General features: G+C 37.5%; 1 protein-coding gene across 5 annotated transcripts in view; it reads right to left on the reverse strand.

Annotated features, from left to right (window-relative positions):
- Positions 1-1,247: 1,247 nt before the first annotated feature.
- The window catches only part of LOC105835045 (homeotic protein ultrabithorax), a 104,750-nt gene continuing 85,126 nt past the window's right edge, over positions 1,248-20,871 (reverse strand). Inside the window, exons 3-5 of one of the 5 annotated variants that reach the window (XR_004962709.1) lie at positions 12,657-12,763; positions 6,521-6,576; positions 1,248-1,398 (exon numbers count right to left, since the gene is read on the reverse strand). The gene's annotated coding sequence lies outside the window, so the exon portion shown is untranslated. Of the gene's footprint in view, positions 1,399-6,520; positions 6,577-12,565; positions 12,764-20,871 lie in introns of those variants that run through there. The other 4 variants (XR_004962710.1, XR_003625616.2, XR_003625619.2 and 1 more) reach the window with 4 other exon arrangements.

Below are 20,871 nucleotides of genomic sequence, written 5' to 3' on the forward strand. Positions count from 1 at the left end.
TCCCTCCTCCGTCCTTTACCCCTCCACCACCTCATCACAATTCCGACCGAATCCTCGCCGGTATATCCTGTATTCTGACAAAACCTCTCTTTTTCAATGACTCCCTAACTCTTTCCGCAATACGTGAAGCGAAAGGATACTGGATCGTTTACGATGCTCCGGGTATTACGTTTCGCAACGGTATATTTTACCATCGCGATATAATAACATAAATATCACTAGCGATTTAATACATAACGTAACATGTCTATTTATATATATCGTGAGGTATACAATTTTATAAATAAGTTTGCTGCAATTTGCATTTTGCAATAATAGATTTGGATGAGAAATTATGTCAAAATGAGCTACATGTATGCACAGTTCTTTTCCTTCTTGTTGACCATTCGCGGCAGAAACAGACCGTAAATAGCTCTTTAATAAATCTTTGGTGTGCTATCAGCAGCTGATCGCAATGCATCATGGCGCAGCGTTGACAGACCCCTCTAACTACTCTTCACCCTTCGTCCTCATGCTATCCCCTCTCTTCTGCTCCGCGTAGATACGATATTACGGGGATTGGTATAAATCTATGGCTCATCCATCTACATTTTATCCCCGAAGAACCAAGACACCCACGCAGAAACGCGCGTACAAGCGCACACATGAGCCGAAACGTGCACAAACACCATCAAAATCTTCCTTCTTCGCCACTCCTCTCATATCCTGAGGGTCCCTATTCGCCCTTCTCCCTCGAGACGGTTCAAATCCGATCTCCAGCTCAACTCCACCTCTCCTCCTGGCTCCCTCGTTCCACCTGCTCTATCGAGATTCCAATAGCGGCCTTATCGAAGGCTTTGTACGATGAGGGATCGCAAGCTACCCGGGCACTTTCTGCGGTCCTCATGATATTTCACATTTATTATCATATTTCAGTTATTCGCAAGCCATTCTTTATCAAGTCAAGACGTTATTAACGAAGATGCGAGAAAAAATGTATAGGATTCTGCGTTTAATAGAAGTGAGAAATTTATTCTCAAAAATTAAATCAATATAATATTGTTATAAACAATAAGTGTACAAACAATAAATTAATTAAAATATAATATTGTTATAAATAATAAATTACTGATTTTTAATATATTATTAATTTGTCATTTTATTTACTTATAATAATATGTGTATTAGACACATTTTATTTTAATTATTTTCTTTTCATATGATACTATAACGTACGTCTTTGAAAAAAAATATACTTACTATAACTCTCGACAATATATAAATATATTAATTTTACAATCTATAACGAATATTAATTAATTTATAAATTGCATTTTGTTTAACTCCATAAGTTCTCTGGTACTGCCAATGGGTGATGATTCATAAATGATGAGAGTCCAGAATTCCTTGGCGCCAATTCTGTAAATATGGAGAGCAGTTAGCTCAAAAAGAATTCCCTGCATTATTTGCATAGTGCAAGTTCGTTGCTCTATTTACTCATCGCATTGATTCCAAATCAGTACTACTCTACATTGGATGTTTAACAGAAACGTACTATTACTTGATAGAACACCACCCTATAAGAACGAAAGAAGATATGGGCACATAAAACTCAACTCCTAAAGAGCTGACAGTTGCAAAGGATAAAAACTAAATGCACGCATAGTGTGCAAGAAATGAAATCACGATGCACTAAGACTTGACCGCATGCTCGAGTAATACTGAGGTCGTCCTCGAAAAATCGATAGTTGAAAAAGGTAGGAAATGTTTTGAGATAGGGAAAACTTGCTTCGGCTTATTCCCCCCCGTTGGTTTAACAAAGTGCGATCGACAGCGGGATAACAGCTGCTCCAAGTGGCTCTTCCGGTGAGAACGGGGAGAAACGGAACGATTCTCCCTCCTCACCCTAACGCCTGTCTTTCTCCCTATGCCAAATATGGCGGTTGTCTCTTGCGAAGATGGCTTTTGAATTTCGATTTAATTCACGTCGCAAAATGTGGTGCGACTTTGACAGATTTATCATGAAACTTTTAATTCTATATATTTTATGTAAAATATCGTCGCTAGTAATCATTCTTAACTACATTCTTATTTTATGTCCGCGAAAACGTTCTACCGACGATTTATGTCGTGACAAAAAGATTGCCATTTCTTACTGCACAAATAAGTTATTCGCAGACGCAAAGGACTTTTTACAAAGTCGAGTCACTTTGTTGCGTGGAAACGTGGCACTGGTACACCTCCAAACGATACGACGTAGTTTCTTAACTTCTGCTTTTGTCATCAAACTTTCATGAGGTACCGAACGATACGTCGAGCAGGAAAAACTTGCCACGAAATTACCAAGGGCCCCGTGTCAGAGCCCGCTTCGTATGCTACAACGTGGAAGAGGGTGGAGCGGAGGTAGAACGAAAACCAAGCGGGAGATGGTAACGAAAGAGAAAGAAAGAAGAGGTGTATCCCGACCCAAATTCAAAGGACGAGAAAACTTGGCTCGTCAATCAGCAGCCGGAACGAAGAAAGTTCCGGTGCGAGGACAAACGCTTGTATCCTCTTGCTGTGTATCTTTGATACCTTCTTCGCGAGTATACACAATGTTTGAAGCTTCTCTCTCTCTCTCTCTCTCTCTCTCCCTCTATTTGCGATAGTTTCAGACACAGTATACAATCTCGTACGTCTCTCATTACATTGCGCACCACGAGAAAACGCTGAATCGTATCAGTCGAAAGGCTGGAGATTAACGGCGGAACTTTGGTGGCTAAAACAGTGATTAAGTACCGCTAACCAAATTTCAATCCGGTATTAAATTCTCAATAAATTCGAGAAGTACCGTCTGGTGGGCCGTATAAAATATAATTAGTATTAAAACAGATGACACAATTTATTCACGAAGATGGAAGAAATTAGTGTTTAAATATACTAAGAAAACCTTTGATTGACCTTACGTGGGATTTTATCTTCAGATATAATTGTCACGGAGATGAGATTATTTGTGCGTCGGATTACGAAAAAAAAGTTAATGAAAAATCTGTGAACGCTATACAAGGCGTTGCCAGTCAACGAATGAATAACGCTGCCGTCTTCAAAGAGCTCTATGCCGGAATATACACCGAGATTCGGCTAAATCATTTTTCATGACGAACGAGCGACTTCCACGAAAAGGCCGTAGCTCGCGCGTGTAGCCGCGACGGCGACGGTCGTCGCCCGTATCTCACCCTAGCCATCAGTATTTTCCAACTTGTCTCACGGATTCCCTCCCGCGTACCTCTCCCCCCCCCCCCCCTCCACCCCTCACTGACGTAAGTAACAACATATATAAAAGTAAGTGACTCGACTCTCTCGCGGGGCGGTGATACAGGGTCCTCCTATCTGCGAAGTCTATCGGGCAGTAAACAGCGTGCGGCAGATAAGGCGGGAGATATATTATAGACTCCGTCCCGTCGCGTACGAGCGTATACAGAACGAGGCCGTGATAGCTAGCTGGCTGGCTCTAGCCAAGCCCAAAACCCGGCGCTAGAGCGCGGGAGGCGCGCTCTATATATTTCGCTTCTTTTTTCGTCCCGGGCTTCGTTCTGGTAAAAACGCCGCCGGCGTCTGAATACTCGCGCGCGGAGGACGGAAGTCGGTTTGCAAGCCAAGCATGGGGCGGCGGCGCCGAGCAACCCCTTATTTTACTCCTTCCTAGTCGGTGGCCCAAGTAGCTGCCTCCCTCTTCCAACCCCTCAGGATCGACTTGACTATCCCCCCCCTCCCGCTCGTCGCCCCGCACCCGGACCCGGTTCACCGTCCTCTACTTTAACTTCTTTCGCTTCTCGATCTTTTTCTTCTCTGGCCAATGCTCGAATGCTCGATGCTGCGATACATCACGTGCACGCTGTTGCCAGTTGACTTTCTATCTCTCCCACCCCACCTTCCTTCAGCAGACACGGAAATCTAACTCCAAACTCACCAAACGAACATTTCTCCTTTCTCTTTTGGCAAACTGCCATTTATTCGCAGATTGAAACTTCTTACTGTTAGGCTTCCGCGATAAGAATTGAAAAAAAATGGCGATCTCTGCAACTACCAAAGTGATTTATTTGCCGGATGAATAAAATTCGTTATACCGCGTGGGCATTTTGTGCGAAACTAAATACTGGTTACGCGCGATTTTCCAATTCGGAGAATAGCCGCGCTTTTCGTCACAGTCGGCGCAGCAGTTGCACGAATAATTTTACACACGAGGCACGAGGGAAGAGAGGAAAGGGTTATGGTTTATTTCAACGTTATTTCAAAACGATGCCATGTTGGGGGCAAGTTATTATACCGCTGTCAGCCACCGCACTACCCTACGTTGATCTGCATAACCATCATGGTCCCCCCTATAAAGTATTCTGGTAGAAGGCCGGCCCTTTGCCGTGACTCCAGACCACTCAATAGAGACGCGGCTATCAGCCAACCGCAAAAGCGATTACAAATTAACGTGACGTTTCTTCGCGCTTTAATATGAACTCCCGCTATGTCTCCCATCCCTCTTACGCACACCCTTTCTCACTCCCCAGAGAGCGAATACAATTATCGTGCCTTTTGTTTCACAATTGCAGTTACTCCTCCGTTTCCTACCCGGAGGGTGAACGAATACTACTATCTACTTTTACTTTTGCATTCTTACGACAATTTTAAATTACCACAATAATGCTCTATTTGTCGTTTTATATTAACGTATTACTTTAATAATTGAAAAAAAATCAAAATATTCAGTAACAATTATTATTAGTGGTACTTGCTTTGATATTTATTAATTATTAAAAAATTTGACTGTGATAATGGAACATACATTTTGGTAAAATATATCTTATACTTTTTATTAGAAGATTTATTTACTAGAAATACATTTTTTTTTCATATTTAAATAAGAGTTTATTTAATAAAATAAACATTATATCTTACAAATAAATTTGTAAGTATTTTTATCTCAACATTATAGCTTATTTATACAAGAAAATTTTTGGAAAGATATATATCCATAATTTAATCATAATACATCTTTTTACGATAACGACAGACAAACTCGATCAATGTTACAATTATGACATCAATATGAAGTAAAAATAAAATAAATAATTCTTTCAATTTTAGCAAAAACTAAATTTGTTTTTTCTATGTCAGAATATTGCATATCCCTCTTATATTTAATAATAAAATGATTATTATAATTTGTTGTGCTAAATCTCCGAAATAATTTCAAATAATACATAATAATACAATGCGTTTTAAATAAACTCACATATATGTATAATCAGTAAACTTTTTTGTTAAATAATAAGTTAAATATTGGACATGTGAATGAACACAAAAAATAAGAAGTGTCACTTTTCAGTCGAAACAAATGTTAGTACCTAATATTATTCATATCATTATTAAATATATTTTTTAATTTAAAAATTTTTTATTCTATAATATTTCTTACGCGTGTTAAAATTTAATTATTCGAACAGAGCAATGTTGCAGACTTCTTCCCATAAAGAAAGAAGAAAATATTTGTGACATGTAAAACAAGCCGACACAAAGTTATCTCCCACGTAGTCCTAGATTTACGATATTTGCCGCTGATTTCAAAGGTACTTTAAAAATGGAACAACCTTGACATCTACTCCCCTCTAACTTAACGGTCTATGCAGTCCCGTTTTTTTACTAAGAAAAAAATCTTAATGCGTGACGACCCCATCGCTGTCATTGTTACATTTCCGCAAACATTTTTGGTCGGTCAGTCCCGTTAAGTCACACTTCGGAAAATGAAATGTGTATTTTTCTATAAACTTCAAGGTTTCTCGCAGTGGAAAGTCTTATAAAAAAGAATATAGGTGTAACCAAAGTCTTTTAATTTGAAGGTCTTTTTACCGTTATAATCTCGAAGTTACAAGCCATGTTACCTAAACACACACGCACGCAAAACACACAAGTATAGCGTTATTTCTTTAATTTTACTTATCCAATGGCATTATTATAAAAAGGCAAATAAATATTACAAAGTATTTGTATTTTATAACATCACGTATGCATACATAAACAAAGCAACTTTTGCATTTTATTTTATAATAATGCAAATAAATTTCTAAAAAACTGATATATAAAGAATATTTTAATATAATAAAAATTTTGAATACAAATTTTGTTATTACATAAATATAAAATAATTAAAGTAAAATTCCTTTAAAATAAAATATTAAATTAAAATAAATTAAAAAATATAGGTGTACAAGTTAAAAGCTTAATTTTTTATCAATTATTAATATTGTCAATATTTAATCACTATTCACTTTTGAACATATTGACATTTCATTTTTTATAATATACAATTTATTTTGTAGTATACAGATTTAAGAATATAACACAGCAAGTTTTAGTCTCTTAATTTAATTCTGTTTTACAAATACACATACACACATACACACACACACACACACACACACACACACACACACACAGAGTTCGCTCTTCTAATTTCGTGCGTGAATCTATAAAAACATCGAGACGTGTCACTTCCAAGTATATCACCCACCAAGATAAAATTGTCCCTCATATATTCACCACTGGGCGGTGTTTCCCATGTAAATACTGAAAAAAAATAACATCACTGAAGAAATGCTTTGATCCTATCATCTAGACACTTAAGACGTCAAAGGTCCTTATTAAAATAATTTAAGATTTGTGTGCGACATACACTGGAACCCCGCGTTAGCGGACTGTTCGGGGCTTTGGTCCGCTAACGCGGGGTTATCTCCTATTGCTTGGTTTCACTCCCACTCCGTGAAATACGCGACTGCATTGCTCATTGCTATCCCCACACACGCTACTCATATGGGCCGAGTGCATATGGAGGGGATAGTTTCCGCTAACGCGGAGTACGCTAACGCGGGGTTCCAGTGTATTACCAGGAAATTTTACTTTGTGCGCACTTGATACTAAATGCTTTTGTGACAGAATTTCACTATAATAATTTAATAAAGGTTTAAAGAAAAATGTTTCTAAATTTTGTTGTCTGCCATTGAGAAAAATTTGAAACGAGAGATTAATACTCAAAGTGAAAAAATTGATAATAAAATTTGTATACATAATTGTATAAACAATAAGAATTATAATTTATTATCTCTGTAATGATACGAATTAAACACAAGTCATGTAAGAATGCGCATATAAAATTGATAGGATATTCTATGTTATGCACATGACACCGGGAAATTATATTAACAACTAATTCATAAAGGATCAGGAACAGCCAATAGCAGGTGGACGTTGCCGTTATCTTGAACGGGGTTGTCCAACCAAGAAATAATACAAGTGCACTAGGCAGAAGAGACCAACCTACCCCTTACTATCCGCACACCCGTCGCCCGCAGATAAATCTTCCCGCCCTCTAATTGGCCTTCCCTCCATTTCCTCGGCCCATACCCATACCCTTGGTCGACCTGTTCCTTCTTCGCCTCTCCCTCACCTCCTTCTCTCGGTGTCCCCCTTCCCACTCCTCGTTCGTTTCATCTCGGTTTCACTTCCCTACCTTCCCGGGCACAGCTCCAGAGAACGTTCTCACCCTATGCGCCGCCACCCTTCCCTCCCACCATTCATCTCTAAACCGGCGAATTATTAGAATTATTAGACATTATATTGGCCGCAAAATGTCCGTTAAACCGCCAGAACTCAATTGTAAATTAAGATTTCTGATAATGCCGCGAGATGTATGTGTTCCAAACTTAGTAGCTATTATTAAAGTTCTAGATTCATATATTAGTAGGATTTGTTCCCTGAATTTATCCGAAGAAGTATCAGATTACCTTATGTATGTGCAATATGGTGCACATAAAGGTAAATATAAAATATAATAAAGTTTTCCTACTGATACATCTCTACACAATTACACAATAAATTGATATGTTATATATTTTATCGAAATATTGATATTTTAAACAAAAAAATATGTAAAAAGAGAGTGAGAGAGAAAGAGAGAATACAGAATGTACACTTGTAGTTTTGTTAGTAATCTGGCAAGAAAACTTAATACCAAAACTCGATAAAGTATGGATCTTGGCTAGTGTAAATAAATCTTAACGAGCATTTCTGAAACGCATGGGGATATAATTTGTGCTCAAATCGAAAATGATTCAGCACTCGTGGAAATAACAGATACTAACCGAGAGTTACGAGCGCATCGTTACGAATACGTGTAATATTTGCAGCAGCAAGAGCAACATCAGCGAGGCTTTTGCATTTCTCCTTCTATCCTATACTCGACCGTTCTCCATCTCTCTTTTGGCCAACCAACCACCTCACAGTTCGTTTCCGTGTTGTTACATAATACACGCTGCGGCGCGGTTACGTGGATGAGGGATGAGGTGCTGCGTTGCCTAATAACCTCCCCTTTGCACAACACCCCCTGAAACCCGACTGAATTCTCCTCCAACCCCCTTGTTATACGAAGCGCACAGGATACGATGGTATTTGCGAGCAGTGCATGCAACTACGAGCAAACCACCCTGCAAGAGCACGACGATATAGAAACACCGCTTGAACATCACTGACGAAAGAGAGAGAGAGAGAGAGAGAGAGAGAGAGAGAGAGAGAGAGAGAGAGAGAGAGAGAGAGAGAGAGGGGGGGGGGGGGAGAGAAGGAGAAGGAGGAAGAAAAGGAGGAAGAGGAGGAGGATGAGAAAAGGGAGGAAGTATCTGAGGGCACCAGGTTACGGAGAGAGAAGCGTGAAGTAATTATATGAGGGCGGAGCACGCTAGGCTCATCTACACCTAACACATTCATATCAGTCGGCCCGAGCCAAGGAGCTGCTGAAACGTGAAGCTCGTACATCAGGATTTCGTTGCCGGGATAGTAGACTCCTCGAGGAGTATGGCAGAATGAGTTTTCACATAGCGAAACTATTGCTAATTTCTTCTTGTGTAATAAAAGGATAAGAATTCTTATCTTCTAATATATATTACGGAAAAGTAAATAATATATTATAAAATATATCTCGCGTGTGTGTGTGTCTATTCAATAATAATAATTAAGTATTGTAAGGTATTTATAGGAATAAAGATTACAAAAAATACTTAAAAAACACAAACTTTGTGAATACAGAGATCGAATGAAAGATCCAAGTCACTCGAAAGTTTCATTGCCTCATCAAATCAAGAATTTTTTAAATAAAATACCTTATAGTTAATCACCGACGAAAAATCATTGCACGAGATAGGAGAGAGGCGGAAAGATTAAAGAAGCAAAAGAAAGATGGCGCGAAAGGAGGAGAATAGTGTTATACATTTAAGTGGATACACCTATATAGAGGGACTTACTGGGATTCAATTACCGCAACGTCTGCAAAGCACGCTATTCCCACACCCTTAAAAGACTACCCCTCGCGTTGTGCGCGTCCCTACCTTTCCATCTCCTCAAGAACGAACAGGTGCTCTTGTGCCTGCTGTAAATTGTTCCCCCTGTAATCCAAAGTAAAGCGGTCGTTTTATCCGCGCCATGGCGAGATGGATGCCTCGCTACGTCTTTTCACGTAATAGATTGCAGCTACGCAGCTAATGCTCCCAGTTTTGATCAAAATTATGTTTTTTTTCGTATCGATAAAAAAATGTAGCTTTTAATTAATATTGGTCAATGTTAACAATAATATTTAATAAATATCTAAGAATACGGTCAATTTTTAACAATATAGTTACAAAATACTGCAAATAATGACATAAAAAAATCAATACGCAAAATATCAATTAAGAATGCAATAAAGCTTTAAAATTAATAATTCCAAAAATTATGTATAGAACAACTTTTAACATTTAATAACAGTTTAATTTTCATTTCTCTCTTGGATTGGAAAAATGTCATATTTTTTTATTAAATAACACTTTAATTACATGAAGTATAACTTTATTTCTCGGGTTTGATCTAATAGTTTGGTGTGAAAGCACGTGAATAATATCTCCAAAACGTGATTTTCAAAGAATGGCAGAATCTTCATCTTGAGATTAAGGAAGCAAGGAACGAAGTTATAACTAAGGATCAGAGAATAGGAAGTGTTGCGTGAGGCCAATAGCAAACTTACGCCTAGATCGGTTATGTACCTTCGTTCGGTTCGAACGTAGGTACATAATTCATCGGGCGTGCACCATTGTCGGGAGCTTCATTAATACAAATGGCGTCTGCTGAATTCTGCCCCCAACCACTCCCCGCTACGTGTACGGTAGTAACGAGAGCTTCCGTCTGTACATGTGGGTATGCGATTGTGTATGTCCGTGCGTGTTAGCGCACGTATATAGGAATAGCGAACGATAGCGGCATCCACCGTGCTATGCTGAACGTGTGTGCCACCCCTGGAGACGCTGAGACGCGCGAGACATATTTTTGCAGTCCTTGTCGACTTTCATGAGGGAGTCTTTCCGCAATAACATATTAATATCCCGGAGCGTCGCGAGACTTATGGCTGTCCGTGGAAAGCTCAACTCCGGATCAACGCGGCGCCCGTTAAGGCGGTTCCATCCTGTACCGCGATGACAACGTCTAACGAGTGCTTTAAGTGCCGTAAAGCAAGCGCCGCACGTCTTCCACTCTCTACATCGTTAAGGAATTGTTAACGCGGCAGAAAATCTCACTCGCGTTAAAGAGATACTTTCGTCGATGATAAACAACAAAATCAATGGATTATATATCTTATTAGAATCAATTAGATAATGCTATTGTTGTATAAAAATCGCGATTATGCTCACGACATAATTTAATAATTGCGTGTATTAATTCTTAAAATTCGTATCGCGAAGGGTGATAAATGACGGAATCAAGGATAACGGATCTGATATGGGATAAACTGCTGCAGCCAGGGCCGCAGACAATGAAGCGTAAGACGTGTAATCAAGTTTACATCGCATTTATTTTTTTTTTTTTTAGCAATCGTATAATCAATGTAATATTACAATAGCGCTCGAAACGACAACCGTCCCGAAAAACGCCGGAGTATAATCTTAGTCACAGGCAGCTAGTGCGGCCCTGGTCGCTGTTGGACTACATATAATCAGGATTCAGAGATTTGTAGACAATTAGTATCCTAATATATTACAAAAAAGAAGAATTTGCCACACGGAACATTTATACAACTACTACTATGCATAGGTAACGCCTATCCCTAACAGGACTATGTACCTAAGTGATAATGTATAGCACAGTGGAGCAATGTAATATTTGTTCCGAGAGATCCACAAAATAAATAACTATCAACATTACATACCTCTTAGAAATACTGCGTTTACGTATTATTCTCGTGTCTTCTTAGCAACTATTCGTATACATTCATTAACTAGAATAGAGTTACTGTATAACGCCACAGATCTCTTTAGAGCAGGCGTCTAGGTACTAGATAGAATACATACATTACAATATTCGCATTTGTAATCTATCTTTTTGTCTTGCTTCTCTCAGATCGATGTTAAAAAAAAAACGTTTTCTCTTTCTCTTTCACCCCCTCTCTCTCACACACACACACACACACACACACACACACACACACACACACACACACACACACACACACACACACACACACACACACACACACACACACACACACACACACACACACACACACACACACACACACACTCTCTCTCTCTCTCTCTCTCTCTCTCTCTCTCTCTCTTTCTCTCTCTCTCTCTCTCTCTCTCTCCACAGAAGATTCTTTCCAAATTTATTTCGAAAGAGATATCTATCTCGAGACCGCGCACTTTCGACCGCTTTAGCAGGTACTTAAGCAGATGCACATCATAAAGGTTTCTATACAATATTAACAAAATTATCAAATGTCGATATATATATTTCCTTTTGTACCAATCAAAAGTACCGTTTCCGTCATTAGTCTCACTTGCAACAATATACGTTTTCAAATAATAATTCTAATTAATAACGAAATGAAATAAAACAGTCTTTTTATAACAGATGAGCGAAAATTACCATTAGCAAAACGAAAGTGGTAACAATATAAACGCACTCTCTTATTGCTTTGCAAATAATAAAAAAATTAATAACAAAAACGTAACATCAACAGACAAGATTGTTCTATTTTACTTTTTCTCTCTCACTCTTTCTTTTTCTCTTTCTCGTGAGGCTGTATCAAGTGCGCATTTTCGAGAGAAAATATATTAAACAAAGGAAAATGAGGAGAACCGTGCACATAGCAGTTTTGTACATTGAAATACGAAAAAGAGTCGTGCCTCCGTTAAGCTCGTCACGAATTAATCATTAACATCGACTCAATTTCGTCAATTGAGAAAGTTTTAGATGCCTTTTACGTCTTATATTTTAACCCTATAAATAGTTGTAGCCCTTTCATTACGTATTTCAGTTTCTAAGTGTGATACAACATATCGCAATGCACATCAGGAGAATGTGACTCTGTTTTCGGTCGATTTTTTGCAAACGATCACACCCCAGATCCGCGGACGTTGGCTGATTGGCCACCCTCGATAATTCAACCCCCTATCTACATGCTACTGCACCAAAGCAGAAACTACAGGTAGAGAGACCAAAAAGGGGAACGACTACAACAGAGCTAGGCTTATATGGATGATACTGTGTACTTGGATACTGATTGGTCTGGGAGCATATCGGTCAAAGTGAGCTACGGGAGGTAGCCATGGTGGGGAAGGTTCGTCACTCACCGGTGCAGCATCCGATTCGCCGCAACCGATAAATTGACGATCGACAGATACGCACATCGACCATCTATTTGGCATTGCAGAGACAGCGGGTGCAGCCTGCCACTCACCTGAAGCATAAACAGAAACGACGGAGTGTTAGCTTATTCCACATGAGTTACCAGATATTTATAATACGATACATTTTTAATAATGAGAGGCAAACATAATTTTGCAGGTCCAATAATACAGTAAAAAAGAAACTATATTGACAAAAAATTATAATTAATTTAATATAAGAAATTAAAAAATATCATCAAATTATATATATTAAATTACAGATATTATATTATATAATAAGTCGTTATTGATTGTTGACTTGTCGACAATCCGATTGAAACGAAATAAAATCTTAAAACTTTTTAAAAGAAGGTAAAAGATCCTTTTTTCTTTTTAAAAAGTGAGATCGTCATGTTAGACCAACTGTGTTTGAGAGTTCAACTTAGGGCATTTTATATACATATACAACGTGCTAGGGGGACGCGATGGTTGGACCGCGAGTGCTGGTTCAGCTTCTTTTGTAATAGAATGAATGCACATGGTGCCTTGTCCGGTCACATGCACGTTGAGTCTGAATTTTGGTAGTGTTAGTATCTCGGGATATCAATAGTTCACGTTAAGAGCGAAAGGGTTAGTCTAGGTCGTATAGGGAAAAAGAGAACTTTACATCACTAATTTCGCTTTATTTTTTCACGTTTACGATTAATAATGATTAATATTGCATAAGATAAGAAAGAATTAAGACAACAAAAAATTAAATTTACTTGACTGTATAAGATGTAAATAAAATAGTTTTGTTAAGCAGAATAATTTTTTAATGCGTATTATTGTTGTAATGCACGTATTACATGTATTATTATTAAACAAGTACAAACATTTCCTATAACTAATTTTTATTTCTTATTATTATAAGAAAATATGAATAAAAGAATTGTAATTTTGAACAATAAACGGTTCTCCAGAATTCTCTTCAAACTCGCACAATCCTTGTTACTTGGAAATTGTTTACACGCGAATGTATCCCGTTTGAGCTGCCGTTTGCTGTTCGGCCTAGAATTACTTCGCCTTTCCAGGAGTACGCGACGCCCTGAAACTGAGTCTGGCGTACATACCTAAGCGTCCTTCCTGCGCTCATTTATCAGGATTTCCGAAGGAGAAACTAGAGTTTTTAAGCCGCCATAAATTCTCTTACTTAAAACTCGCAAAAACCAGAAACACGATTCTCGATATGGCTGTGCAAAACAACGTCGTGCGTTCTGTGTAAAAGTGCCAAGGCACTTTCTCTATATCGAGAAATAAAAATAACATCAAAATTATAATTTTGTGAAAGTCGCGGACAAGTTTACACCGCATAGAACGTTTATCACAGAAGTGAATCTCATTCTATTTTTTTGACCGCGGATAAATCTTAACCGGTTTCCTTCTTCCGCGATATCAAGGCGCGATCCTATCTAATAAGATTGCAGGAAACATTCGAGAAATGAGCCGCAAAGGGTACAAAGATTGCAGCTGGCTTTATGCATATGAGTACGCGCACGCGCGTGTATGTTTTTGCGCGAATGCGAGTCTGGAAAAGAGAAAGACAGAAGGAGTGAGAAGAAGTGCAGGAGGGGAGTGGAATTGAGCACGGAGCAGTTATTATCTATCGCTCTCGTTACCACAGGTTGCTCGTAAACCGGCCGCATCAAGGGGATGGGGTGAAGTGGGATGGAGTGTAGAAGCATAGGTAGATAGGTAGATACCAGTACTCATATCGTCGTCGTCATCGTCCCGTACTCGCGTAGCACCAGGGGTGAACCTAACCCCCCACTCCGGGCCATACTCATTGGTTACCCCTGTAGAATATCACGCGGAGTGCGAACGGACGGCTGTGTCTGGGGGGCTGTTTGAAAATCTCGGCTTGCCATTCTCTACGCTCGGTCGATCGTGAATGGAAATCAAGGCTTATACCCCGCCTCTTTGTACTGTTAACTTTTAATTATATGTAGGAACTGCCAGTGTCATTTTTTGGCGCAACTCTCATCTGCTGATGATGAAACGAATAAATATGAATATTTATATCTACATATAAAGTGACAATAAAAAAAATGTCGCGTAAATATATATCTCTCCGAAGAATATATTTCAAAATTTGTATTCACAGTTCATATTATTAAAAATATATTTAAACATATATACATACACAATAAATGCAGTTATATGTATATGTATGCGTATACGTATATAACAAGTGTTACCGCTTAAAATTTTTTTGACCAAGATTGAGGATACGTTAATGGTTAACTGATACTTTCCAATTACTATTATATCTTCTGTTAATAAATTTAATTATTCAACTGTTTAATTAGTGTGGTAAATAAGATATTATAAGAAAAACAGTAAATTCCCATTCATCTTGAGTTTGTCAGGTATACAGCTCCGAAAAAGATATATTAATTCGCGCGTCATGTAGAGAAACCATAGCGGTACAAAATATGCGATTTCTCAAGGGCAGGACAGGTACACCTATGGATGCATACATCGTTGAGGCTGTGGCTGACGGGCTGGTAGATAGCTCGGAGAGGGGTTTGGATTGAGATCGAGTCAGAGTTTTTTGCCAGAACGGCGTTGAGCGAACGCGAGTACGCGAAACCCCCGTGGAGCAACAGTGCGCTCGTCCCGCGACAGGGGGCAGCACTACCATCGCACTATACCGATATTGTGTAGCGTGTAGTTGCTACGAGCAGCCGCTGCACCAGGAACTCATAAATCTTCTGGGATATAGATGGCTCTAGTGTCGCGTGAGGTTGCAAGCTACCCCATGCAGGGTGCCGTGAAACGCCCTCCCGTCCCTACTCTATCCCCTCACCCTGCCCACTTCATCGTTCCTCTCGCTCTCTCGTCGTCGCCCATCCATTCCATGACCGAATTACTGGAATCTCACCTTCCGGGCCGAAGGTGGACTTTTTGAAACGAATGATGCTCGTTTATCAATACTAATCAAAATGCATGGATATTTCAAGCAGTATTCGCCTCCGAGCACTTAAAGATTCATTAGTACTAAATAAAACAATAGCACCTTTATCGGATAAAATAGAATCACTTTTAAATTGATGAGTTTTATCGGGAAATAAATAAGACAGGAGCGTCGGCAAATAGTTTTCAAACACATTGGGAGATTTCAGAATATTTATTTTCGATAACATCGCGATTTGCAAATATAAACATGCCATGTTGTCATCGAGCACGTCCATCAAATTTGAACAGTATAATAAAGATAAGAAGAATAATAGCGTAACGATAAAAGGAACAATTTTCTAGTAAAAAAATCGAACCTATAAATTACTTGGTAGAAAACTCAAGAGAACTACAATATTAATAAATGACGGAATCCTAAAATATGCAAAAAACGAAAAGTACTTCTTTAATAATAAGAAAGAATTATATGTTGATATGACTTCAGTATGCAGGAATAAAACAAGTACATGAAGTAGTTTGGAGGAAAAAGAGAGAGAGATGAAAGAAAGGAGAAAAAACAGAACAAGCGGAAGATCCAGCCAGCTAGCTAGCTAGCCAGCCAACCAGCCAGCCAGTTAATCAGAGAAAGGAGAGAAGGCGACACCGATGATGAATCACTCGTTAGAAATGAGTGGGAGAGAAAGAGAAAGAGGGTAAAGGAAGAGCAATAAGAAAACACATGCAAAAAATGCACCATGTCGGAACGCGCTAGAGCGAGTCGCTAACTGACTTATCTATACATCAGAGTCTCCGACTCGTTCTCTCGGCCTCACGAGAGCATGGCGTTTTGAACATGTTAGACATTAATTACAATAAAATTTAGCGCTCAGTTAATATAATTAAAAGTATATGTAACCAATATGTGAAGAAAATATACGTACGTTTGAAAACACAATTAACAAACGAACAATATACATTGTATTGCATGACATTGTCGTGAGTTTGGGAATTTAGATAATAGCTTATACTAACATAATCCGAGATAAATTATAGGATAATAAGATTGTTGATAATTTTGGAATTTATCGAATTTTACAACGGCGATCGACAGTACAGTTAAATCATTGGAAACAATGTGTTGCGAAAGGATAACGGTCGAGAAGATGTAACCAATCGCCAACGAGAAAACTGAATTCTTCCCGTGGGCATGTCGGACAAATCCGAGGGGTCGACTTGCCGTCGCCGAGGAAATTGGGTTCGTCTTACGGACCTACAGGAGTGCGCAAGTAAAAGAAGTTCCAGTATCATCAAAGAATGTCTCGACGTCGCGCGTTTATACGCGCACACCGATAGGGCTTATATAGAAGTTGCGTTCGCTTGGTCATGGGTAATGGTTTTACGAGCGTCAAGGGTGATATAAAGAAAATGAAAAACACACCGGCGCTGTTGCCAGCATGCACGGCGTATAACTAACTACGTTCCTGCCATGTCCCCTCCTTTCCGCATCTACTTCTTAAGTTTGTGTATAGCGAGGGTAAAACCCGCCGCTTCGAAATATCTTCCGCTTCGCAACTTCACTTCCAATATAAAGTACAATTAATCGTACCTCCAAATCATGACTATATTGCCTATATTTCAGTTATTAGCTCAATAGTTAGCTTATAAAAAGATAATAGTTACGTTCTTCCTCACTTATATTTTGTGCAATAAATCTGTTAATAATTAGTATTTTTAATAAAAATTTTGATATTTTTATTCACTATAAATATATTGTTGAATCGATTCCAGATTTTAAATTATAATGTATATCTAATATTCAGGATTAATAATTTTAACGGATAAATTCTATCGCTGATAATAAAGAACATATATATTGTGTAAAATTAAAAATACATGCGCATTGTGTTACTTTTACACTCTTTTTCAGTTACTCTAATTTAATACTTTACTTGAATTAATACAACAGCAAACATAATATGTTAAAGTAACAAATAAGTATGTTAAATTTTAACGAATAAGTATTTTAATCGGGATATTTTTAAACAAAAAAATACAAATTTACCAACCTTATAGTTTTCTTGTTAATTTATGTTGTTTTTTACGTTAAATAAGAAGATATAAGTTTATTAGTCTCTTCTCAATTTGCAAGTTATACAATCCATTATGTGCTCCATAAAGTAACTAAATATATCTTTTCATGAATTTTTTGGCGCTACTGAGATGGTGCCAACTCACTTATATTCATCATAATATTGAAATAAGCTCTCAAAAGTTTGCGTGGTAGTTCATTAAATTTGTTCTGTGTTGGCTCGCGTATCCGTAGATTTTATATAAAGAAAGGGGAAGGTTTTATGAAAGTTGAGTGGAGAGTATGGTGATGGTATGAGGTGAAAGATGCCAGCTAATTGTGATACACTCTGCGGGAAGTCGCGACGGTGAGCGAGATGATTGTTCGGCTATATAAACTTTAGAAGAAGCGGAAGTGCACGGAGAGATCCCACAACGAAGCTCATTCTCTCTCTCTCTCTCTCTCTCTCTCTCTCTCTCTCTCTCTCTCTCAACTTTTTTCTTATATTATTGTATTAATTTTTTTATTTGTGCACGAAACTTTTAGTTTATCACGTCTTTGCGTAATACATATCTTACGTCGCTTTTGAAAATATTTTTAGTTTTTTTTTTGTAAGTAGCATATATCATGTGACACTCGTTTATATAATCATAAAAATATATATGCAAGAATGTTATCCTATAACGCAAATTAAAATTATTCCCATCGTAGAACCATAAAGCAAACGAAAGGACGATAAATTGAGCGGATGATATTTATCACGTAAGCACGGCCAAGGAATGTATTCAATTCGCTCCACTTTTATTCTAATCTGATCTCGCGCGATACGCATAAATAAGCCGTCTGGAAATCGGAAATATCTAAGTAAATGGATAGTCATCAAATTAATCAGCATAGGCAGTTAATAATATGATACAATCTAATATTGGCACATAAAAATTATCTAATTGTCTGTTATCGGATCAAACACGGGTGATTTCTTTCGATTTAAAATAAAAAAATTTATTCATTTTAAGAATGCTATAAAATTTACAGATTGTCTCCATGTTTTGATCCATCTGAATGTCAACGTTTCATGAATATTGTATAGAGAATTTCATCAGCGGGAGAAGTAATCTGATATCCTGGTAAAAGCTTTAACAACATAGTTTATTTATTCTTTCCGTATAACATATGCAGTGTGCAATAATTCTTATGAGGTGTAATAATATTTCCATTAAAAGCTATTTAATTACTTTATACAATTTTATCATAAATATTATGCCACAAAATATTTTTTTAAGAATTAACATGATGAGATACAATATAACAAAATAAGATATAATTTAAAGTAATATTCTTTCTTATTTTACTTCACATTAATAACATCTTTTTTTAAACTTAATGCATATGGTAGATATTTATGCTTAATCATTCAAATTTATTTAATTTTAAAGCTCACCATACTTTTTTAAAACACATTTAATTATAAATGTGGCAAAAAAATGCGAAATGCGTGACATAATTTCACAATAATGCAATTTTTATATCACGATTAATTGTAAAATAATTAAGTCACAGATATTAAATCAACTATAAGGCATAGTAAACATGTTACATATGCTACCGAATAAGTCCTTAAAAAAAGTGAATTTTAGGCTTTGTATCGAGACTTTCTAGTCGGTACAATGTTGCTTGCAGCTTGTTTCACAAGCCGGTATTCCAGTGAATAAAAGACAAAAAATATGAAAAGAAAAAAGGAAGAAACGAAAAAAAAAGAAAGGATACCTATTCTCTGTTTTTTTTTATCTCGCATGTGTGTGGTTCTTTTTTATATTTCCGAAACTTCAAAACCCAGGGATTCTCAGAATATTTATGTTGCGGTTTCTCTTATTGTTGTGTAAATGTGGTCCAATGGTCCTCCAAGAAGCTGAATTTTTAATGTTGATATCAAATGTAAAAATAAACTTTCTAAAACTTATATTACCGATAAGTAAAATGTTTATGTATATGTATATAGATATATATATATATATATATATGCAATTATGAGACAGTTTGTTAAAAACACTTTGCTAAAAATGCTTGCTAAACTAAATATTCAAGTGCTATTTTTAATTAAAATAAATATTAACTATTAATTCAAATTTATGTAAAACTTTCCGCGTAAAAGAAATTATATTATTCTCTCTCTCTCTTTCTCTCAATTAATTTTTTAAAGTCATTCTCATAGATACTTTCCACTTAAAGACATAAATTAAGCACCATTTTTTGCATTTAATATCAAATAAATAACAAAAATGGCACGACGCTTGTGTCGACTTGTGTTACTAAATAATTAAATAATTAATTTAAATAATTTTAAATAATTTAGTAAAAATATGCTGATGAAAAGATGAAATTATAATTTGTAAATAATAAAATTAAAGTGTTATTTCCAATTCAGTGAGTAGGGAAAGATTATAAAAGTTTTCGATGAAATCGCAAAGCAGTGCCACGTGCAATTGATATCTCGAAATTTTTCTAGGACAACTGTGTGCAAGGTAGGTCAGGGTCTGATTGCAGGAAGGAAGCAGTTAGGCCCGGTTAAAGTCGTTAAGCCAAGTTTACGAGGTGTTACCGGGAGCGTAACCTGTAAATCTCAAAGGCATTCGAGAGAAGGAAAGAGAGAGAGAAAACGCGTGCCAGTGGCCGCCCTTGGAAAGGCCGCGGAAGGGGTAATGGATATAACCGGGATGTAAGAACCGAGGTAAGACTACTTGAGCGCTATAAACGCTTTTATGGATCGTAAAACGTCTTCCTTTACAGCCAATAAAGATCCCTGACCTACCCGGTTGGCGAGCGAGTAACAGAACGCGCGCACGAAGAAGCGACGGTGATCGCACATCGATCTGTCGAAATCACGCTTTACTACGCAATAAAATCACGCGGCATCGTACTTTATTTTCTCTTCATGGGACTGCGAATCGTGGGTTTATTGGATTATTGACCGATAGCTCCGGGAATGCATTCGCGGGGAAAATGTGAATAGCCTTGCCGACTCAGCACGGTGAGCATTTTATACCACACCAATACCAACATACGCGCACACGGGCATCGCGCCGATTCGACTCACCACGCCGAGAAACAGGAAGGTCGTGAGTTACTATATAACCACGTCGATAAAAACAAACCATAAAGCGCATTACGGGCGAT

The sequence above is a fragment of the Monomorium pharaonis genome, chromosome 3, assembly GCF_013373865.1.
Source record: "Monomorium pharaonis isolate MP-MQ-018 chromosome 3, ASM1337386v2, whole genome shotgun sequence".
Classification (NCBI taxonomy): Eukaryota; Metazoa; Arthropoda; class Insecta; order Hymenoptera; family Formicidae; genus Monomorium; species Monomorium pharaonis.